General features: G+C 48.7%; 1 long non-coding RNA gene across 2 annotated transcripts in view; it reads right to left on the bottom strand.

Annotated features, from left to right (window-relative positions):
- Positions 1 to 210: 210 nt before the first annotated feature.
- Positions 211 to 24,174, bottom strand: part of LOC144819391 (uncharacterized) — a 75,961-nt gene continuing 51,997 nt past the window's right edge. For both annotated transcript variants that reach the window (XR_013607336.1, XR_013607337.1), the window contains 2 exons: positions 1,781 to 1,818; positions 211 to 302 (listed from right to left, as the gene is read on the bottom strand). This is a non-coding gene — a long non-coding RNA (uncharacterized LOC144819391). The remainder of the gene's footprint in view (positions 303 to 1,780; positions 1,819 to 24,174) is intronic.

The following is a 24,174-nucleotide window of genomic DNA, read 5'->3' as shown; positions in this document are numbered from 1 at the left end:
CACTTATGGAAACAAAGGGGGCTACAATTGGTAGATAAATATGAAATAAAACTTTTACTTATGAAACCAGAACAACGAGCAACGCAGATATTTATATTATTGTAAACACATTAAGATTCTACCTCCTACATATCACGATTTCGTATTCGGTACTCTGAGAGCATAATGGGGTTATACCTCTGCATTTAATACTCAAAAGATTATCAATAACTACATTGGAACCCTTACAGCTTTAGTAAGGTTGCCTCTTCTGTTTGACAGCATTGTAAAGGTATCCATCTGAAGAATTAAACACATAGTACCTATTGGAAAAGGAAACGCATCAAACAAAAATTAATAAGTCAGTCAGTTTGCATATTATTCAGACCAAAACTTTTAACTTTGCTAACTTAAGGGCATAATTACGAGTATGGAGGTGGGAGGGGTGAGGGGGTTCCGCTGTACTGCAGATTACAACTAACAAAGTTTTATCTGTGCCAGTGGAACACCAGCTGCACAAGGGAACAGTGGTACCCTGTCAGTGGTGCAGGAGCCCCACAACACAATATACTGAGCAGGGACTGGCAAAGTCCCGAGCAGCATACTTGGAGTTCTTCCACCACCAGCAATTTCATGGCAGAGACCCACCATGAATAAGCTGGCGCTGCAAGAACTACAGGGCCCCCATGCCCTGGGAATACATTCAGGGGGCACAACATGCCCCCCCCCCCCATGAATATATTTCCCCCAGTTAAAGCACAGCATGGAAGTCACAGTCCATGCCATGCTGGAACTTTTTGCCAGTTCCCACTGCAGTGCACCACCATGGGAATGGCCAAAGAACTGCCAACCATATTACAAGCTGCACATTTCCAACTCGTAATACAGTCGGCGGTGCTTGCGCAGCAAAGGCTGCATTGTGCCGTTGTTGCAGCGCTAAAGTCGTGATCAGGCCCTTAGTCATGTTTAGGAGGTTTTTATAAAATGCCTGTATGAAAGTGCCCCTTTTGTACATAGTTAGCCCCATGATTTGCCTGATAGCTGATGCAACTTTGAAGAGCACTGGGTTCCTGCTAACCAGGTTGCCAGTATTATTTCACAAAAATTATGTAAATGCCTAATTGTTCCACAATTGGCAAGGCCCTTTGCACCGCTGTAAGTCCCTAGTAAGGGGTACCTTTTGGTATGTAGGGCATGGGTCCTGAGGAGGGCCCCTTAGAGATGCAGCATGTATTGTCCTGCTATAAGGTTACTAGGTCTCTGAATGTACGCATTAAATTACTTGCTAAACTCACGCATGTGCACAGCACAGCAGTCAGCATTCCAGTCCACTGTACAGAACGGCTCTCCATAGCGGCTGCTGGTACTGCATACTGAATTACATGCCTAGATGCGCTTGTGTACCGGATAGTAGTTAGCATTCTAGTCACTGGCTGCTTTCCAGGGTTTCTGGACTAGACTGTCAATACAAACCACTTCCAGGTTACTTGACCAGCACGTCACACTCGAACTAAAGAGACACTCTGGCGGGAACTTATGCCCGACTGAGTTTCTCATCAAGTACGCTTTTCCTCCCTTCTCCGCCCCTGTCCCCGCAAAGCCCAGATATGTATTGCATGGATACCTTTTTTCAACATTTTTTTTTGCCATTTATTTTAATATACATCCATAATAATATAGTTCAGCAATTAGAGATAGATCACAATACAGCACTTCTTTGGCATATATAAAATTGTCCTGTACTAACTTTAGTTACAATTCGAAGAATACCATAGAGAAGGTTATCCATAAAAGTACTTACACATAAAATCAGTCTCATACGTTCAAGTCTTATTTCACCTGTAAGTTTTAGGAAAAGGTTATTTTGGTAAATGTATACAGTCACATATTATTTGTCAGTCTGTAAATATCAGACAGTTAATAAAAGAAAGCAATACAACTGGTGAATCATACTATGTAATTATCTAACAGCAGTGGAGCTAAGGGTTTTGAATTTGCTAATACGTTAAGCAGGCTGTGTGGGGCGTGTGCATGAGATACGTGGGGCCGGGTGGGCGCTAGACAACCAGTGGGTCATTATACACACATCTGGCCGTAGGTTCGCAGTGTCCCCAAGTTTTATGTTTGAGCTGGGCAGTTTGTGCATTCCCTATCTGGCCATTGTCGTGTGGTACATCAGGGTCTGTTTGCAGTAGCGTTTTTATTTAGGCATCATATCTTTTGTCATCTTCGCCGCTTGTGTTTGTTCCCCCTTCACTCGCCCCCTCGGTCGCTCCTGTCTCGGTCTGTGTTTTCACATGCCTCCAGTATATGTTACTGGAGGTCAGCAAGGGTGCATTGCCTCAATCCAAGCGCCAAGGAGGGGATTTGAGGTGTAGGGTTCAAAAGTGGGGAAAGGTGGAGGTTGATAGCGGGAGTTGGTGAGTCAGAGGCGAAGGGAGAGTTGTCTTTGTTGGAGTTGCAAGAAGGAAGGGAATTAAGGACAAATTTAGGGGGAGCTCGGTACAGATCAGGGCGGTATGGTAGAAGGAGAGGGGAGGATTGTGTGGAGTCCTGGGAATGTAGGAGGTTAGAGAGGAAAAGAGGGGTGGTGGTTGAGGAGGTCCGGTCGTCGAGAGGAGGTGGCTGTAGGGGAACGGGCATCTGGCAGAGTGAGGGGGGTTGGGAGAAAGAGAAATTGAAGAAAGGAAGTGGTTCTGCTGTGCCCGAGGGAGGGAAATGGAAGGGGTACCAAGGGGGTAGCACAGCATAGTTGGAGGAGAGGGTGGAAGGAGAGAGATGCAATGGGTTGGAGGACAAATCAGGGAGAAAAACGAGGGGAGGAGGGGGTAGAGGAGAGGGGTGATGGAGGAATAAGGGGGAGCGTAGTGAGGGTTAACCTCGGGAGAGGGTTGGAGGAGAGGTGGACTCAAAAGGGGGGTGGCATGTAGGAATATGGGTGAGGAAGATATGGGGGAACCGTGATGTTGCAGATTGGACGAGGAGCGTATTAGTTAGAGGTAAGGCTGAAGTGATGAATGGGAGGGCAAACTGTGAAGGGTGAGGAGGGCACAGGGGAGGGAAGAGGGCCTGCCTGTGCTTCTCGAGGGTGCACCCTAATGGTATGTAGGGGAGTCAGGGGAGGAGAAAGTGAGTAGTGGGTGGAGCTAGGTGAGGAGTTAGGGGATAACCCAGTCGCAGAGGAGTGGAGTAGGGAGGGGAAGAGGTGGTCAAACAGCGAGAGACAGGAGTCTTTGCCTTGGATCATGACAGTACCGTTATTATAGAGTGAGATAGTGAGGTAGCCATTGAAACGCGCAGAGTGGGACATTTTTAGTTGTCTGCCATGAGGGATAGAGGAGGAGGAGGAGGTGACGTTAAGGAAATTATATAAGCTGGTGGACCAAGAGGGGGTGTCGTGAGTGAAGAAGAAGAAATCTTTTGAGCCTCCCAAGACGACCATTGTAAAATTGATTAACAAAAAGGGAATCAGGGAAACGTTCAATAGTATTATATTTCAATCGTTTTACTGAAGCTTTCTTCTGGTTGGGAGGATAAATGATTTTGTAGCAATTAATTCCAGTCTTAACTCGAGTGGTAGCCATGTTGGGAAAATTAGCCGGAGGGAGGTGGGGGGGGGGGGGATATGAGAAAGCTGTTACTAGGAAGGCTGTGGTGATGAGAGGTAAGAGGCCAAAAAGGAGGCACATATTCCAGATGTTGGGTGAAGAAATCAGAACTAATGTGTCGTCCGGGAAGTGGGGTGGGTATTTGTGGGGCCCTTCATCTAAGTATGCATGGTGTCACTTGGCACTAGATAAACAAAGGAATAGTTTACATATGAAAGGACCAACTTGACCATTTTCAAAACCATCACAAAGCAAATTTGGTCAAAGTAGAACAGATTATCATGAACACCCAGTGACCACTGGTGATCACTGACTTTAGCATCAGCCTGTAACAGAGGCACATTCGGCACCAAACGTGTTGCATGCCGATAATCTCAACAGACTACTATTGAACCCTAATCTCCTGATTAACATTAACATTAGGGGGAAAGAGCATGGGGTGGAACAAGATCTGACTAACAAGGTTTAAGAATGCACAACAACATCGTCATCATAAAACCACCTCTAGAGGTACTCAGAACAGGGTGCGTAACTCGTACTAAATGGAAAACATTTCCTAGCACCACATGTCCGTATAAGGGCCTGGCGCCCTAAATACCTTGGAGACTCCCAGGCCAACTCGGCAGGGGGCACAGATGCCCTGAATCCATAATGTCAAGGCTGCTGCCAAGGCAGTGGGAGTCCTAACTCAAACAAAACTGTCTTCACTGATAAAGTTGTTTAAAAGATGCAGCTGGCACTACTTGCTGCACAGCTGTAGAAGCCCTAAACGGTGCAACTATCACTACTTGCTGCGCAGCTGTAAAAGGCCTAAACTGTGCAGCTGGCACTACTTGTTGCACAGCTGTAGAAGAGGCAACAGCATCCTCATGATGGTCATGTGGCCTCCTTCACGGCCAGCCTGACGAACAAGTTACTTACCTTCGGTAACGCTTTTTCTGGTAGATACTATATCTGCCTGTGGATTCCTCACCTTGTGAATATCCCCCTTGCGCCAGCAACGCTCGGAAATTTTCTTCGTAGTACGGCGACGTCACAGGAGCACGGCATCGCGCGTGACTCCGTCTGACGTCACCGACCCCATATCAGGCCCACGCCGGCGTGATAACGTCAGTTCCGCCCTTTTTTCCGTGCCTTCGAGGCACACGGACGGACCAACGACAGCAAATATGCAAATATACAATGTACACAGTACACATAGAACTAAATCAATAGTATAAACATATATACAGAAAGACCAAGTATAGCAGAGTGGACAACGGGGAGGCGGGTGGGTCAGTGATGAATCCACAGGCAGATATAGTATCTACCAGAAAAAGCGTTACCGAAGGTAAGTAACTTGTTCTTCTGATAGATACATCTGCCGTGTGGATTCCTCACCTTGTGAATAGATTCCCACAGCAGTCCCCACTCCCGGAGGAGGGTGCCCACTCTGCTACACCAGGAAGTCTTGGAGGACAGAGCGCGCGAAGTGGCCATCCCTCCTCACCTCGGTATCCAAGCAGTAATGCTTCGCGAAAGTGTGGAGGGAGGCCCAAGTCGCGGCCTTGCAAATATCCTCAACAGGTACACCCCTAGACAAAGCAGATGTTGCAGACTTTGCTCTAGTAGAATGTGCTCTAATACCCTCAGGAGGGTCCTTACCAGCAAGAGAGTAGCAGATCTTGATGCACAGGATTATCCACCTGGAAAGTGTGCGCTTGTGCACCGCTCTGCCCTTCTTGCAGCCAGCAAAAACAACAAACAGCTGGTCATCCATCCGGAAGTCTTTAGTCCTGTCCAGATAGAACGACACCGCCCTCTTAGGGTCCAGACGGTGCAGTCTTTCTTCCTCCTTAGACGGGTGAGGGGGAGGATAGAAGGTAGGAAGGGTAATGGACTGCCCAAGATGGAAAGGAGTCACCACCTTAGGCAGAAAAGCAGCCCTGGTCCTGAGAACCATCCTTTCAGCATGAATGGTCAGGAATGGGGGTTTGGAACTTAGAGCTTGAAGCTCACTTACCCTCCTTGCCGAGGTGATTGCAACGAGGAAGATCGTTTTAAAAGAGAGAAGCCTCAATGGACACTTATGCAAGGGCTCGAAGGGAGAACCCATTAAGAAGGTCAGCACAAGATTCAAATCCCAATGAGGAACAACAAAAGGAGTAGGAGGGAACATATTTATGAGACCCCTCAAGAATCTCAAAACCACCGGAGATTTAAAGAGAGATGGCTTATCCGGCAAACATAGAAATGCCGATAAGGCAGAAAGATACCCCTTGACCGTGGCCACAGCCAAACCTTGCTGCGCCAGATAAAGGGCAAATTGTAAAATATTAGACAAATGAGCCTTCAAAGGGTCAACATCTCTCTCCCTGCACCAAGAAACAAATCTTGACCATCTATAGGAATAAATGGACTTAGTGGTGTCACGCCTGGCAGAGAGAATGACATCCACTACCTCGTGAGGAAGAGAAAAAGAACTCAAGTTGCCCCGTTCAATCTCCAGGCATGAAGGTGTAATGTCTGGAGGTGGGGGTGTAAAACCTGCCCCTCCATCTGAGAGAGGAGGTCTGCCCTGTGAGGGAGACGGAGCGGCGGGTGAGAGGAGAGGTGGAGTAGGTCCGAATACCACACCCTTCTTGGCCAATCCGGAGCGACCAATATGACTTGGGCCCGGTCTTGACGAATCTTCCTCAGAACCCGAGGAATCAAAGGTATGGGAGGAAACGCGTAAAGGAGTTGATCTTCCCAACTCAACTGAAACGCGTCCCCCAATGCTCCTTGCATCGGATACTGGAGACTGCAGAATGACAGGCAGTGCGCATTCTCGCGAGTTGCGAATAGATCCACCCGAGGAGTCCCCCACATCTGAAAGATGTCGTGAACAACCTCCGGGTGAAGCCTCCACTCGTGGTCGGCAGAGAACTGCCGACTGAGACTGTCTGCACGAACGTTCAGAACTCCGGCCAGATGATTTGCCACCAGACAAATCTGATGGTCCTGAACCCAGGACCAGAGACGCAGAGCCTCTCTGCAGAGACACTGCGACCCTACTCCTCCCTGCTTGTTGATGTACCACATCGCAGTCGTGTTGTCCGTCAGGACTTGGACTGACCGACCGCGAAGGGAAGGGAGGAAGGCCTTGAGCGCCAAACGTATCGCCCTCAATTCCAGAAGGTTGATGTGAAACAACCTTTCCTCCGGAGACCAAAGACCTTTGACCTCCAGGTCTCCCAGATGAGCACCCCACCCGAGAGTGGATGCATCCGTTATCACTGTGGCCACTGATGTAGGCAGTTGAAAAGGCTTTCCTTGCGACAGATTGCCTTCCACGCCCCACCAAGACAGATCCGCTGCAGCTTCTCTGGAGATCTTCACTGACTCCCCGAGATCTCCGTTGTGCTGATACCACTGCCTGCGGAGGCACCACTGGAGTGCCCTCATGTGCCAGCGTGCATGACTGACCAACAGAATGCAAGAAGCCATCAGACCGAGCAGACGAAGGACCTTCAGGACCGGAACAACCGCTCCATTGAAGAATAAAGGAATCATCTCCTGAATGTCGTGAATCCTCTGAGGTGGAGGGAATGCACGACATACAGTAGTGTCCAGTACCGCACCTATGAACAGGTTGCGCTGGGAGGGCACCAGGTGAGATTTGGGTACATTTATCGAAAAACCCAACCTGTGTAACAACTGAGTTGTCTCTTGTAGATGATGGAGCACCTTCTCCGGGGACTCTGCTTTGATCAGCCAGTCGTCTAGATAAGGGAATACAGGAATACCTGACCTTCTGAGATGTGCTGCCACCACTGCCATCACCTTGGTGAAGACTCGAGGCGCAGTAGTAAGTCCAAAGGGAAGGACCGCAAACTGGTAGTGCTGCGATCCCACCGTAAAACGGAGATACTTCCTGTGCGACTTCAGGATTGGGATGTGAAAATACGCATCCTGCAAGTCGATCGACACCATCCAGTCTTCTTCTATCAGCGCCAGAAGAACCTGAGCAAGGGTGAGCATTTTGAACTTCTCCTGTTTGAGATAGAAGTTCAAAATCCTGAGATCCAGGATCGGCCGAAGCCTGCCATCCTTCTTGGGAATCAAGAAATACCGGGAGTAGCACCCTTGACCCCTCTCCTGCTCTGGAACCACCTCTATCGCACCCTTTCGAAACAGAGCCAGGACATCCTCCTGCAGGAGAAGCAGGTTGTCCTCCGAACAATAACCTTGGCAAGGAGGGTAATTGGGAGGGAATTCCTGAAAAGGAAGTGCATACCCATTCTCTACGAGATTGAGAACCCAAAGATCTGATGTAACCGATTCCCAATCTCGTAAAAAATGAGTAAGCCGACCCCCTACTGGCCCTACATGATCCAGAATGGTGGATCTAGGGCTGCTTTGCTGATGCGGGTGGGGGTTGGGCATTATTGGAGGAAGAGGAGACTTGACGTCCACGACCCCTCTGTTTACCTCTATAGGATCTATATAGAGGGTTTTGCTGCTGTTGCTGTTGGCCTTGCTTGAAGGGACGAAAAGAAGATCTGCCAAATCCTTTGAACTTTTTAGTCGTCGACCCTCTCATCTGCAGACCCAAAGATCTAGCGGTGGCACGGCTGTCCTTAAATCTTTCCAAGGCTACATCAGCCTTCTTACCGAAAAGGCCAGTTCCATCAAAGCGTAAGTCCAGCAATGTAGATTGCACATCCGCAGAGAAATCTGAAGACTTTAGCCATGCGGCTCTCCTGGTCGCAATGGATGAACCCATAATTCTAGCAACAGAATCCACAGTGTCCATACCGCTTTGAATGACCATGCGGGCAGCAGCCTGAGTGTCAGAGACAACCTCATTAAAGTTCTTCTTATCATCCTCAGGAAGTTTTGATGATAATTGCTTCACTGAGTCCATTAGCGCATGCACGTATCTACCTAAAAGGCAAGTAGCATTTGATGATTTAAGAGCCATGCTCCCAGAAGAGAAAGTCTTCTTCGCAGACAGATCTAATTTTTTAGACTCTTTGTCAGCTTGCACTTGAGGGAAGGAGCCAGCAGCCCTATTAGAGCAAGCCGCCTGAACCACAAGACTTTCCGGAGATGGATGCGTAGAAAGAAATGCAGGGTCATCAGGAGTCACCCTATAGCGTCTTGCAATAACTCTTGAAACTGCAGGAGCAGATAAGGGCTTCTTCCAAATCTCCTTTATTGGATCCGTCAAGGCATCAGTAAAAGGCAGTGTAGGTTCCACAATTGAAGAAGGAGAATGTAAGACTTCAGTGAGGATGTTGGGTTTGTACTCCACTGTGGGCAGCTTTAAACTAAGAAGGTCAGCAGCCTTCCTAATGACCACGTGATAGGGTGCCACGTCCCTAGATGGAGCATCAGAAGCTGAAGGCAGAACCCACTCAGGAGAGAGTTCTAGACCACTAGCATCCCGAAGTTCATCGAAATCATCGTCATGATCAGGAAGCTCGCCTTCTTCCACATCAGAACTCTCATCATCTTTTTGTTCTAGAAGGCGCTGAGCTCTTCGCCTCGACCACTCCAATCGAATCGACGTAGACGGATCCGGTAACGACTCCGACGGAGCCGGTTCCGACGTCGATCGAGGAGCCGGAGCAGGACGAGAGTCATGAACAGGTGTGGTACCTCGATCTCGACTGCGAGGTCGATCCGGAGTCGGCGAAGCCGCATGCGGAGTCGAAGACCTCGGTGGAGCCGTACCGAGCCATGGTGGAAGAGGCGCCGGCATGAATGGCATAAATGGAGTTGGGGCATACGACTGAGGAATACCCAGATTGTATGATAATGGACCCATGGGACCAACAGGTGCTCCAGTGGGGTACATTGCCCTGGAATATACTCCGAACATTGCATTTAAAAAATGCGAGGGATCCTGTCCAGGACCAGGAAAGGGAGGGTACAGACCTACCGGATCCAATGGAGGTCGCCCCGACACACCCTCACTCTGACCTTCCGGATCCGCAGGAGTCTCCGCTGGAGTCGGTTCTTGAGGAATCACTTCTTCTTCCTCTTCATGTTCCGAGGACATCGGATCCGGATCCGGCTCCGGTTCTGGCTCCGGGGCCGGAGAACCTTCTTTCGATAAAGCAGGAGAAGGAGAGACAAAGTCTTTACGATGTTTATGAGACCTTCTCTTCGAGTCAGAGGATTCCTTCTCTGAATGATGTTTCGAACTGTGCTTCCTCCTCTTATGCTTTCTCCTCGAGGAGCTCGAAGCGTGACCGGAAGCCGATTTAGATCTAGACCTCGATCTTTCCCTGGATTTCGATTTCTCTTTAGATCTCGTATCCTCACCAGATCTCGAACCCGCTCTGGATCTCGACGCCGATACCGACTTCGATCGAGACCTTTGCTTCGACTTCGACCTCCGTGACGTCGATCTTGAATAACGTCCAGAATCCTGTTTTACCTTCGCTAAAAGTAATTTAGCTTCACGTTCTCGAAGTGCCTTCGGATTCATCTTAAAACAGGAATTGCAGTTCTTGACGTCGTTACTCGAACCAAGACACCACAAACAGTCCTTATGTGGGTCAGTGATGGACATCGTGCGGGCACAAGACCTACACGGCTTAAAGCCTGTTTTCCTCGACGACATCTTCGGAGAAGAATCAAGTCGTAAGAGAGAAACAGTGTCGATTAATTAACAGAAAGATACTAAGTATCGCAGTAAGATCCCGAAAACAGTTAGCGTCGAAGACGCGGAAAAAAGGGAACTGACGTCATCACGCCGGCGTGGGCCTGATATGGGGTCGGTGACGTCAGACGGAGTCGCGCGCGATGCCGTGCTCCTGTGACGTCGCCCACGTCGGCGTACTACGAAGAAAATTTCCGAACGTTGCTGGCGCAAGGGGGATATTCACAAGGTGAGGAATCCACACGGCAGATGTATCTATCAGAAGGTCCGCGCTGTGCGGCAAGGTTGGAAAGTTGGACCCAGTTATACAGGGTTGCTTGAGCCACAGATTAAGAAAAGCGGCCACACGCTTGCCTCTGCCACCGGCCCAGCGGATTGCAATTATTTAATCCAGCGTTCAGGCCCCAGCTGTATTCAGCCCAGAAAACTATTTTCCCCGGACCGTCTGTGCAAATTCAACCCCCATCGGGCCAATAGTCCTCCTGCTACAGTGGTCCTCAACTCCTTCATACACACTTAAAATCTCTTTCACCCACAGGACCTCAGGGCAATACAGTCCGGCAATGATAGTAAGTTTGTCCATTATTCCTACCCATCGCCGCGTCTTCAGCACACTCTCTGTCTCAGGGAATCGGATAGCACAGCTCCGGACTGGCGGGGGGGAGGGGGGGGGGGGGGGTTAGGCCTCACCACTCACGAGCTATTCACTTTATTCAGTGCCCTGGCTATCTGAGCATTGCTGGTACTGGGCATTGGCACTGATTAGTACTGGCACTGAGCCTCACTGGCACTGGTCTCCAATGTTGATCACTGTGGGGCCTGGGTTACAGTCACAGAGCATGGCCGAGCATGGTGGTGTGTATTACAATGTCCCAAATCCGCCATCTTAAGGTCAGGCGGCATGGGCTGGTCGTGTTCGCTCAGGCAGGCTGCAGGCAGCGTTTTAGCAGAACGCATATGAGAGTCCAGTTGAGAATGTGCTTAGAGAGTGGTAAACTCGCTGCAATGGAGCGCAGAGGGCAAAATCGGAACAAATAAGGCAGCGCTTCTTCGCCGCCACGCCATTTTGCGGTCAGGTGCCTCAAGATCGCAATCGGGACACCCCTCTCATCGCGCAAAAGTCAGGGAATCTAAGGTAGGCGCCGCTTCTCCTTGGATTGCAATGCGCTCACTTCGCTGGCTTCATGGGGTGTATCCGGATCAGAAGGGAGGGTTGTGGACCGTCTTGAGGTGGATCGGAGTATGGACATAAAACGGCGGTCGGCATTGCGTCTCCTGGTCCAGCAAAAAGACAGCGGGCAGCCCGTTCCCTCGGGTGAAAAGTGGCGCCGAGCGGCTCATTTGCTGTACCAAGTGTTGCGGTCACCGAATTCACAGGTTTGGCATGATTTCGCGCTCTGCCCCACACTATATTCAGCGCGATTCGGACTCGGGCCCCTTGCAGAGAGCCAGTCCCAAACTGGTCCGCTTGTCTGGGGGGGCTCTGCCCACCTGCTCGGAACCCCCCGACCCCCCCCCGCAGAAACTGCACGGGAGGCAGAGACCGCAGCGAGAAGTGTTGGAGGGGCCGGGCCCAAGCCCCAGAGCCACCCCCTCCACCCAGGGCAGTTTGTCTTTTCAGAGCAGGGGCAAGAAGGCGAGGGGTGACAGGATCACATAAAGCACTCTATGGCACGATCCCCAGCTTCCGGGTGGATAAATTCAGAGCCTACTGTCCAAATCGCCATATTAGATCGGAAGGGTAAAGGCTGTTAGTAATTAGCCGGTTTAAGAAACTTAGAACAGGCGGCAAAACTGTTGTCCATCTGGCCTCAAAATTATGGAACACCCTACAGGTGGACTTGCGTAATTGCTCCAATCTTATCTTTAGGAAACTCTTGAAAACTGCACTAGGAGTATAATTTCTATCTGCACGTGTTCGCCTGACTTTCCTGTTAAGATAGCACAGAGATACCCCTTCGGGGTTGATTTCTGCGCTTTATAAAACCTATACATACTGGGGGTACTTGGTCTTCCGGGATCTGCGCTTGCTGGCGCAGTACAAGAAAGAACTGAAGTCAGCGCACATGGGTGCGTCTAAGCAGCTCCTGCGCAGTCATCTCAGTGACAAAGACGCCAACGACGCCTACCGACACGCAGGGGTACTGCTGATGAAAACTTTCCGGATCCAGTCAGATGCCTGGGGTTAATTCTAAGGTAAGGAATCTATCAGTATGTGTTTCTTTCAGATTCTAATATTTAGGTGGCTCACCCAGACCCTGAAACTAGTTTCTGTAATCTAATGACAAGAAGGACAAAGAAGATGCTGTGCAGATAAGACTCAACGCCCACCAACTTGGCTCCAGCCCTACTGGCCTGTTTCCAGCCCTTGAAGAAATGACAACTGGCCTGCCGTCAGCGACCTCCACCAGCCAGGGAAAGACTGCCTGCCTTTGAAGGAGGCCAGAACTCCAGAGGACAGCCACTCAGTACATAAGAAAGAACTGCAAAGGACTCTGGTGCAGTCCGGATCCGCAATTAATGACCACTTTGCACCTGATGCCTGTGTCCAGGTGGCCAACCGATCCAGAAAAGGTCACCCAGCAATCCTGATTTCAAGTCCAGTGATGGCTCACCCCTCCTGGACTCCACGACGAGGCCTGCAGTGTGAATCCAAATGCTCACCTCGACGGCGACCAACTCTGGTAAGAGAAACCTGACGTCAATGGAAAAACCTATACCCAAAGCCCCTTGGCCTTGAGGAGCTCGTCCAACGGTTTATCTATGACCTACAACATCCCAACTTACCTATCCTGTCACTGGTTTTATCTGTGCAGACTCCAGTCGTCAACTGCAGCCTGTTTTCCAGTGTTTCCATTAAATTGCATTGTGCACACGACTGGGTGTTTTCTCCCTTCACCCGGCCAAGTCCGGGCCGCTGGTGGTGTAATATTTGTGCTGCCTTGGGTCCCCCATGCTTGCATAAAAACTCCAAAGCTTGAGCCCTGCTGACGCTTTACTTACCTGCAAGCAGTGTGTCTTCAAATACCCCACAGTCTCCATTGGTTAACATTGGGCCTGATCTTCAAATTTGACCCCTGCACCCGGCTGCCGCTGTGCAGCTGGTGGTGCAGTGTTTGTCCTTAGATGAACCTTGCCCTCTGCTCACCCAGCATCCCAAAGACTGGATTTGGTAACTGTTAGATTTGGGGGTCTCTGGTTGGCACAGGTAAGAACTTGTGACAAGCAGGAACCCTCTCCTCTAGTCAGGGCATGGGACTTACTCATTCAAATAACCCCTGCTCACCCTCTAGGTTGCGTGGCGCGAGCAGACAAGGCTAATCTCGGAGTGTTATTGGTTAAGCATTTGTAATCACACACAGTAGCTCCGTGACAACACCACACCAGGGTTTGTATGAAAAATAGTTGTTATATCAGCAAGACTTAGTACAAGACCCAGATAACGTTTCTAAATCAGCCCACAAGATTATTTAGGCAAAAAGAGTTTTTAGTAAGGCGTAATTTCAGAGTCTGTGCGCAGCGTACTTCTAAACTCGGCCCGACGGTGAAGCCAACAGAGTCTGGGGCGCACGGAGGACGTTTCGGTCCTGTGCGCTTTGAATACAGCGTACGATGCGGGCACAGTACCTTTTGCTTGGGGGGAGTTAGTCACGGACGATGCGTTGCTGCGCCAAGCGGCTCACGCAGCGGTGCCCTCCTTGTCGTGTTGAGTCACGGCTCGTAGGCTCTAGGTCGCGTTACTAGGAGGGGGGGATGCTTTGTGGATTCGGGGCACTTCGTTGAGGCGTCCGCGCCATACCTGGAGTGGGGGCGCTGGAGGCTCGGTGTGGAACGGCAGTACGCTTCGTAGGTACGGGTCGTACCCAGCCGCTCTACGCGCAGTAGCCTATGGAAAGCAGCAGGAGGTGCATCGATCAGACCGATGCAAAGGGGGGAGAACAAAGCCCAAAAAGCGGAGTCCGGGCCGTACGTTGTGAGCTACGGCTGAAAGTGCGACAGTCTCGTTGCTCGGAGTGCGGCAGTCGCGTTGCTTGGGCCCAGCCGGTCCAGACGGTGAGAGCTACAGCTCAAAGTGATGCAGAAGTCTCGTTAGTCGGGCCGGGCAGGTCCATTCGTTGCGAGCTATGGCTCGAAAAGGGTGCAGAAGTCGCATTGCTCGGGCCGGACATGTGGGCACAGGGTTCTCAGAGTGTGCAGTAGTTTGGCATGAGGCGCACACACAGTTCTCTCCTTTAGCGCTGCGGGATAAGGCAGCGCCCTCAGCAGTTCTTCTCCAGGTCGTTAGAGTCCACTGGTCCTGGGACTCTGTTCAGGGGGCAAGCTCACACACAAGCCCTTGGAGAGCTTTGAAACACAAGTCTTTAAAAGTAAATAGTCTTTGCAGGTTCTTCCTTTCCTTCAGCAGCAAGGCAACCACTGCAGGCCAATCTCCCAGAACAGAGACAGTAGTCCTCCTTCAACTTTCTTGGTTCCTTCTACTTAGGCAGAGGTTTCGTCTTGGTTCAAGCAGGATCGGATTTCTTAGGAGCAGGGCTCCTATCTTTATACCCAAAATCCTTTGTTCTTTCAGGCCAGGGGGGCCTTTGCCTAATCCAGTCCGTACCTTGAGCACTTTGTTTTGCAGACTCTGGCTTCTTCTTTCAGTGTGCAGGGCAGGGAGATCAGACACTCCCCAGGAGGGGGAGCCAGCATTGTGGATGACAAGTACAGTCCAGGAGTACTCTGTTGACAGTCTCCCCTCTCTCCTTACAAGGTGCAGGGCAGAGACATCAGACGCTACACAGGAGGTGGAGCCAGCATTGTGGTGGCAGAGCACAGCCCTATTCAGAGCCCAGGGGCACTCCTCCCACCTATCCTGGTGTAATCTCTCTATTCACCACCTGGCAGCCCCAGCCGGTCTCTTGGAATCCCCCAGCCCTGTCACACACAGAAACCAGACAGCAGATACATATCAGAGCAGAGGCAGGCTGAAATGGTTAGGCAAGCAAATACCAGCTTTCTAAAAGTGATATTTGCAAACACAGGATATTAAAATAAACTTTACTAAAAGATGTATTTTATTATTCTGAGTTCAGTCATACTAAACTTTACTTTCTACCATGTTCCCTGAGTCGGTTAGGAATGTAGGATGTAACAATTCCAACAGCCCATTCTGGCCTATGAGAACAGGTAGCCTTGCAATAGTGAAAAACGAAAATGGCTGTAATTCACCATTAGGACATGCCACACACATCAGGGCTTGTTATACCTTATGCTTACAATGCACCGTGCCCTTGGGCCTACCATAGAGGTGACTAATATGAAGTTCAGGGAAGGTTTAGGGACTGGCAAGTGGGTGCACTTGTGCAGTCACCATGACAGTACCAGACTGCACACAGGTTCTGCAATGGCAGACCCTAGACACATTTTACAAGGCTGCTTCTGTGGGTGGCACAACCAGGAATGCAAGCCCACTAGCAGCATTTGGATTCACAAGCCCTGGCACTCCTGGTGCACTTTACTAGGGCCTGACAGTAAATCAAATAAGCCAATCATGGAAACCAATCAACATAGATACTTTCTATAGGGAGCACTTGCACTGTGATACTGATTGGCAGTGGCATAGTGCTCCGAGCAGCTAACACCAACAAAACACATGAGGCACAGTAACAAAAATGGAAGGGAGACACATGCCAATGGTGCCAGGTCTAACATTTACTTACCTGCGAAACCCAATTAATTTTCTTCCATAAGTTAACATAGCAAATACTGAAAATTGCAAGAGTGTCCATTTGAAACTGTACATAATTCCTATTTAAAAACACTTAACTTTTCGCAAAGATCTTTGTTTTACAATAAATCTTGAAAGAAGCTTATACAAAATTGGATTTGGATTCCCTTTGAGTCGTGTTTTAATTTATTGGTCATTGTATGCACAACAAATATCTTATACTCTATGTTAGGCCTATGGCTGCTCGCCCACACTACCGCAAGAAAACAAGTTACTTACCTGTAACTTTAGTTATCCAGTTTTGGAAGCTTTCATAGATTCACATGCCTGAATCATTCCCAGTCGTCAACACGGGAGTCTCCGGTACAAAAAAATAGCAATGCTTAGTAGTATAGCAAACTGAAAAGAGACCTAGGCCCATTTCCCTTTTGCAACCCATAACCTTCGTTATGTAAAAGAGACCAAACTTGTCCCTGAACCAAACACTCCTGAGAACCTTTTGCCCCTCAGATTTTCATGCACTTGTGCCATTAACACCTTTTGTGCTTAATCCGAGGTGAGCCTCTCAAGGGGAGGAGGGTGGGTTGCATGTGAATCTATGAAAGCTTCCAATACTGGAGAACTACAGTTGCAGGTAAGCAACTTGTGTTCTTACTCCTCTATTGGAGCTTTCATAGATTCACATGCCTGGATCAGAATAGCGAGCAGTAGAAAAAGGGACTTTTCTTTTATTTTTAGACTCCATGCAGACCTGGTATAGCTATGCAAGACATCATTTATCTATACAAATTGATTATGGAATTCTGCATATTAGAAATGTAACCACTCACTAAACATAATAAAAACTGTGCATTTGTATCCAAGAAACCAGGACGGAGGGATGAAAAGAGGGCTCACCGTTACTGGATAAGGTTTCTCAGCACCGCTTCTCCCACCACCACATCTCTTCCTGTGGCTGCATCCAAGCAGTAATGCCTGGTGAAGGTGTGTGTACTCTTCAAGGTCGCTGACCTGCAGATATCCTGGATCGGTACTCCCGCAAACAAAGCAGTGGAGGTGGACACTGCTCTTGTCGAATGGGCACGAACTTGTGCATTTAAAGGCTTTCCAGCTGTCTGATGACAATACTCTATCGCACTGGAAACCCATCTGACAATTCCTTTTTTTGATAAGGGAAGCCCTTCCTGGGTGTGCTGAAGGCAACAAACAGTTGTGAAGATTTGCGGAAGGGTTTTGTCTTTAGTAAATAGAATTTGAGACAGCGTTGGACATCCAGCAAGTGGAGAGCTCTTTCCGCTGCGGTTGTTGGTTGAGGAAAGAACCGTTTGAGCATTAGTGGCTCATTTAAATGAAAGTCAATTGGAACTTTTGGAATACATTTTGGATTAGTCCCGAGTATCATTCTATCCTCTTGAAATTGTAAGAAAGGGTCTTGAATCGTGAGAGCCTGTAATTCCCCTACTCTCCTGGCTATAGTGAGCGCTATGAGAAGCAGAACTTTCCATGATAGAAATTTAGGATCTGCCCTGTGTATTGGCTTGAAGGGCTGTTTCATTACTTGAGAAAGAATAATGTTCAACTGCCAGAGAGGTGGTGGAGGCTTTACTGGAGGAAAAACCCGGAATAATCCTTTCATGAATTGTTGGATGACTCTTGCAGACCACATAGTTGGTCCTGAGGAAGTCCTCCTGTAGAGTGATAATGCAGCTAAATGTACCTTTATCGATGCATGAGCCAAAAGTAAAATGTATGGAATAATCTCATGCGCTGCCAAATTCAGAGGATGAATGTTACATCTTTGGCACCACAGACGGAATCTTTCCCATTTCATTCTGTGGGTCTTGTTCGTACTCTCCGCTCTGGCTTTTGATAGGATGTCTTTGCATTCCTCTGAGATCTTTAGATGGTGAAACTTACAGTGCTCAGGAGCCAGGCCGCTAAGTGCAATAATTTCGGATCTGGATGTAGCACTTGTCCCTGGGACAAAGTCAGAAGCCCCTGTATTGGCCAGAGGCGAATCGGATGGACCTCCGACAGTAGAGGAAGCTCTGTGAACCAGTGCTGCCTGGGCCACCATGGGGATATCAGGATCACCCGGCACGGCTCCTTCTTGATCTTCATAAGAACTCGTGGCAGGAGGGGAATTGTAAGAAAGGCGTAAGCAAAGACGCCTGACCATGCCATCAAAAACGCATTCCCGCAGGATCCCCGTTGGGGAAGCCAGCTTGCGAAGAACCAGCATTTCCCGTTCTCTGCTGTTGCGAAGAGGTCTACTGTTGGTTCTCCCCCATCTTTGGACGATGTTGTCTAGAACCCCTTGGTCAATCTCACATTCGTGGCAGGTAGATTTGAGCCTGCGGAGTGTATCTGCTTGGAAGTTCTGGTCCCCTGGGAGATGTTCCGCTGTTCTGGATATCTTGTGTTGCAGTGCCCATTCCCATATTCTATGGGCCTTTTGCGACAGGGAGAGTGATCTTGTTCCTCCTTGTTTGTTAAAGTAATGCATAGCTGTTGTGTCGTCCGTTCTTACTAACACAGTTGATATTATTTTTGGTAGGAACGCCAGCAATGCCAAGCGGACGGCTCTGAGTTCCAATAAGTTTATATGCATCTTCTGCTCGTGCAACTTCCAGCGGCTGCTGACTTTAAGGTCCTGAAGGAAGGCTCCCCATCCTTCTAGGGCCGCATGTGTAGTAATTATCAGTGGGGCTGGCTCTGTGAGGAATGAAAGGCCCCGCGAGATGTTCCGCTCTTGGGGCCACCATTTCACCGCTTGAACCATGTTCGGCGTTACCTTGACTATGTCTTCGAAGGATCCCTATGCTCGAAGCCATTGTATATCTAGCTGCTCTCGCAACGGACGCATCCTTAACCTGCAGCAAGGTACGAGGGGAATGCAAGATGACATCGTTCCCAGCAATGACTTGTACTTGCATACTGAAAGGCACTTTCTTTTTGTGAAGTCTTTGAAAAGAGATGTAATTCTCATTTGCCTTCCTTTGGAGGGGAAATGCCTTGTGTCCAGTATCGCTCCCAAGAAGGTGATGTTTCTTGTCGGTTGAAGGGATGATTTTTCCTCGTTTAAAGTCAGACCTAACCTGGCAAACAAATCCACGCAAGCCGCTGTTGGCGATCGGGCGGATGCTGCTGATGGTGCCTTAACCAACAAGTCAGCGTGGTAAGGAAATACTTAGTGTCGGTTTCCTTAGAACAACCGCCATTGGAGCCAGGCATTTCATGAATATTCTTGGGGCTGATTTCAGTCCGAACTGCAGTACCTTGAATTGGTAATGTTCTCCGGCAACCATGAACCAAAGGTACTGCCTGTGGGAAGGATGGATGGGGATGTGAAAGTACGCATCCTGTAGGTCTGTGGTTATATGATCTCCTGGGTCTAAAAGTAGAAAGATGTCCTGAAGAGAAACCATTGGGAAAGATTGCTTTTAGAGATAGGTGTTTAGGGATCGGAGGTCTCGAATAGGACGCCATTGGAGAGTGTTTTTCTTGACTAGGAAAAATCGTGAGTAAACCCCTTCCCCTCTGGGAGTTCGGCACCGGTTCTATTGCTCCCTTTCGGAGCATTGTCCGAATCTCCCGATGCATCTTAAGTAAGTGCCTGACCACCTTGGTGGTGTACAAGGGGGCGTTTGTGGAAGTTCTAGAGTGTGTCTTAATTGAATTATGTTGAGGACCCACTGGTCCGTAGTTATTTGCTGCCAATTTTGGAGATAATAAGCAATCTTTCCACCCAAGGGAACATGTGACGTACGAGTGATAGGTGTAGCCGGATCCTGAAGGCTGTCTTTATATATAAAAATCTTTATTTGGATAAAAGAAAAATATCCTTAAAAGCGTAACAAATTGAATCCACAAATCGGTACATTGTAATTAAAAAAGCTTCAAAACATTTTCACAGTTAAACAGTAAAAATCTATCGACACCTGTTACTCGATTTATATTACACCTTAAAAATTAAAACAATTAAGTATTAGACAGTGATAACACTTAGCAAAAGAGCAGGGGGATTTGATATACTGGCATATAGCAGCTAAGACTCTTTTTTTTTTTTTTTTTTGCTTAAAGCTAAAGGCTAAGATGCAGCTTGGATTGGGTCACTGGACGGGACAGCGCGGGGGAATGCTGCTCCTTCCGCCTTAGCTGTAAAGATGCGATAAGCTTCCCATATATATGTTGTAAAGGCGATATTCAGAGCTATGTTTTCTGGGCACAGAGAGGTGATAATTGCCTGTCTACAGGTCCGAACACCCAACCTGTTCCACTCTGCTCCGAGTTTACGTCTACGTTGGGACGTAAGTGCGGGGCATAAGCAAACCACGTGCTCTAGCGTTTCAGTTGTCATGCCGCACCCTTTGCAAGTTAGATCTTCCGTGGTACGCTGCCATATGGGCAGATCTTTTTAAAAATGCCAAACCCCCAATCTGATGGCCAGAAAACTCCGCTTTAAGTGCAATGAATAAGAACAGGAGAGGTAAGCAGCCGGGGATATGCGCCCATAAGAGTTCATGACTGACCATGCATGACTGCGTCTGCGGAGTAGCGCTTTGTCCATAATGAGCGAGCACATTCTGACGCTCTTTTTGATACATGTTTTAAATGCTGTCATGCTGGGATTGAGGGCCCATAGATCACCCGCAGCCATTTCGCGGATAGAGTCTGTAAACAGGCGGCCATACGAGCCCCCAGGGTTCTTCTGACTAATCTCCAACCAAACTAGAGACTCTAAAGTACCTATAGCTGCTTTTCTAAGTTTGTGACAAAGGTTTAGATATGTGCCGGTGTTGAAAGCCTCATGATTTAAAAAGCCCAGTTCTCGCCTGATCTGGGCAGCAGAGGCAGATTTGGGCGAATGTAGCACTTTTTTGTAAATCTTGGTCACAAGTTGGTTCAGAGTTGTGTTTAGCTTACCCCTAAATATTTCATTACCATACGTACGGATGGGTGCGATTTTTGCTCTCAAAATTTCCAGTAGGAATGAGAGGGTTGGACCGGACAGCTCTTTAGCAAGCTTAGATGGAATCAAAGTGGACCCCTAGGTATTTATATGAGCGTCCTGTTAGATTATTATTGTTATATGACCACACACCGCCACCTTTGCGTTTCCTTCCAAAGGACACAACTTGGGTTTTCTTTAAGTTTACCTCAAGTTGATTCTTAATTGTGTAACTGTGTAGCCTGTCCAAAAGCCTTTGAAGCCCGACCCGAGTAAGGCTAAAAAGAACCAGATCGTCGGCATAAAGAAGATTGCTTATTGCTACGCCTCCAACCTTAGGGGGGTGACTGTTTATTTCATCAAGTGTGACCGGCAGGTCTGCAATGAACAGGTTAAAAAGGAGGGGGGCCAGCACGCACCCCCGTTTGACTCCTCTGGTTGTCATGATTTTCCGTGAGAGGTGCGTGCCGGACCCCAGCTTCACCTGAACCCAGGTGTGTGAGTGAAGTTGGATTATCACATCCAGAGGTTTTTCAGGGATCCCCATTTTTTCAGTTTACCCCATAGAGCTGCCCTTGGGACCCCATCAAACGCGGCTATGAAAATCATCAAAACAACAGTGCACATATCTTGATGATGAAAGCGTTTTGTCGATGATTATAGACAATGTAAGCAAGTTAGTCTCGGTCCCTGAATTGGCAGTAAAGCCTGTTTGGTTCATTGGTAACAAATCACGCTGTTCTGCCCATCCCTTCAGCTCCTTCAGAAGAATGCCTGCGTAATGCTTTGCCTCGATGTCAAGGACTGCAGTTAATCTATAGTTGCTTGGAGTGGCACGGGAGCCTGATTTATGGATTGGGTGAATTATAGCCCCGCGCCAGGAATCTGGAACAGTTGAAGTCCTAAGCACAAAGTTAAACAAGGTGGTTAAGTGCCCCGACCAAAGAGCTTTGTTGGATTTGAACAGTCTCCGAGGCAAAGCGTTTGGGCCCGGAGCCCCGTCTGATCTTGCTTTTGACACAGCATTGGCGACCATTTCTTCGTTGATCTTAATGTCATCTGTACAATAGCCTGCACAGTTTGTGTTCTTGCGCCTGCAGATGCTTTAGGGTGCTTCTACCGCTTTAGGGGAGCTGCTTCCTGTTGTCACTGTGCTTTACGGGGACCTGAAGTGGTCGGTCAGGTAGGCAGCCCAGTCTGATTCCTGCATGTTTGCCGACCCATCTTTTGATGACCCCGAGTTGGAGCGGTTGATCAAGGCCCAAAATGTTCTCACATTGCGGTTTTTGCTTTCCCAAAGGAGCTTGGCCCATAGCTGGTTTTGATATAGACGTTTGTCTTTGTGTGCCCATCCTGAATAATTTTTGCGCTAATTTGTACACATGACTGAGATCATTATTTCCTGCGGATTTTGTAAGTGCCCGCAAGGCGTTGTTCCGGGCTTTCTTCAGCGTCCTCGACTGGGTTGTGAGTGAGAACTGCCGGATTGTGCTGGCATTGTGTTGGTGCGGTTTAACAGGAAAAAGCGTGACCAGTTGTACGCAGAGAGTCGTCCATACGGCAATCGGGGAAGCTGTCTGATCTGTGACCCCATTGATGAGAGCCAAACAGGTCTTCATGATGTTAGGGCTTATATCATCGCTCCATTTTAAGCACCTCAGATTCTCGGTGTAGATCCCAGTACAAGTACTTTAGGCAGACGAATGGTACTCCGGCTTTATTAAGAATGATGACCTGTGGACGGTGATCACTTTCCCGTCGTGGTTGGATACTAAAGCTGGCCAGATGATGGAACAGGTCTGAGTTGCAAATAGAGAAGTCCAGGAAGGTTTTCTTGTGCCCGTTTGTCCAGGTCCAGTTTGGGGGGGGGATGCGGAAGGGGGGGTCCAGTGTCCTTCCGTTCATTACCAGGTATCCAGCGCTGTAGAGTTGTAACACGAGGAGCTCCCCCAGGGCACAATGGGCTTGATTTGGAGCATTAGAATGGTCTGGCACCTCCAGTTGAGTAAATGGAGAAGGTCCGTCAAGATCTGTAGGTTTGCCCTGGAAGAGATTTGTGTTGGAAGTCCCCCGTCGCTATGCAGTCCGAATCGGGGTGGTCAGTGGCCAAATCGCTCATGATTGTGGATAAGCGTGCCAGATGTCCTTTTTTTGTCCGCGTGCTTGGGTTGATATACACATTGAGGAGAAGGAGTGAGCGTTGCTTGGACCATGATTTAATTTTAACCCCAATTAGCCAGTCTTCCTCAAAGTTTAGCGGAACAATCAGGCCTTTTAGGGTATTTGAAACATAGATGGACAGACCCCCTTTTGGGTGGCCATAGCGGCAGACTGATTCCTGGCTTCCATACTTCAATAAACCCTGTGACTGGTGAGCTTTGGGTGGCCCATGTTTCTTGCAGGGCAATTAGTGCATGCCCGTATATGAAGGAGTGTGTCTCTAGATTGGTTAATTTGTGCTGGAGGCCACTGATGTTCCATGAACACAATGTGAAAACGGAGTCTGTCTTTGTCACAGATTTTTGGAGGTATGGTAGTACCGGTGCTTTGTGTTTTTGATCCACTGAAAGCACATCCGGTCAGACTGTTTTCCCGCATGACAGGACAGCCGGAAGCCATCCCCATCCCTGGATGTTGTCGGCGTCGTGTTCCCCAGTAGAGGGGGGGGTGTCTGTGTCTGATCCCCAGCGCGTTTTTTAGGATTGAGTAAGGCTTAGTTTTGTTGCCAGCTGGGAGACTTTCTGCTTTTGTTCCTGCTCCTGGCCGATTTAAAAACACTGAGGGGTAGCCAGGGGTGGAGTAAGGGTAAATTCTGATGCCCCAATCCCGGAAAGTGGCTTTATGGTCTATGAACACTCCTGCCCAGTAAGGTGATCTAAAGAACACCAGGGTTGCCTCAGAAGGTTGGTAGCCCCTTGGGGGCAGGAATTCAATTGAGTCTATATCATCCGATAATAGTGCTTCAAACCCTGGGATGTCGTTTACTAGTTTTAATATATTTGACCTGTTAAGGGTATCATACCACCCCCTTGATTTATATTCGGGGACTAATAGGATCGAAGTATGTTTTAGGTCACTTTTGATCCCTGTGTGGCCTTGGAATTTGGTTGAGCCGGGGACTTTTTCAGGGGGGACCCCTACATCTACTCTTTGATGGGTGTTAGAAGCGGCTGTCTCTAGTTGGCAGAGGTATACACTTCTGACAAATAGGGACACACCTTTTCTAGTCAGGGCAAGGGGATCACACACTTAGATAACCCCTGCTCACCCCCTTGGTAGCTTGGCAAAGCAG

Source organism: Lissotriton helveticus, chromosome 2_1, assembly GCF_964261635.1.
Source record: "Lissotriton helveticus chromosome 2_1, aLisHel1.1, whole genome shotgun sequence".
In the NCBI taxonomy this organism is placed as follows: Eukaryota; Metazoa; Chordata; class Amphibia; order Caudata; family Salamandridae; genus Lissotriton; species Lissotriton helveticus.
Note: the sequence above shows the minus strand (reverse complement) of the source record. Positions and strands in the feature narration are given on the sequence as shown.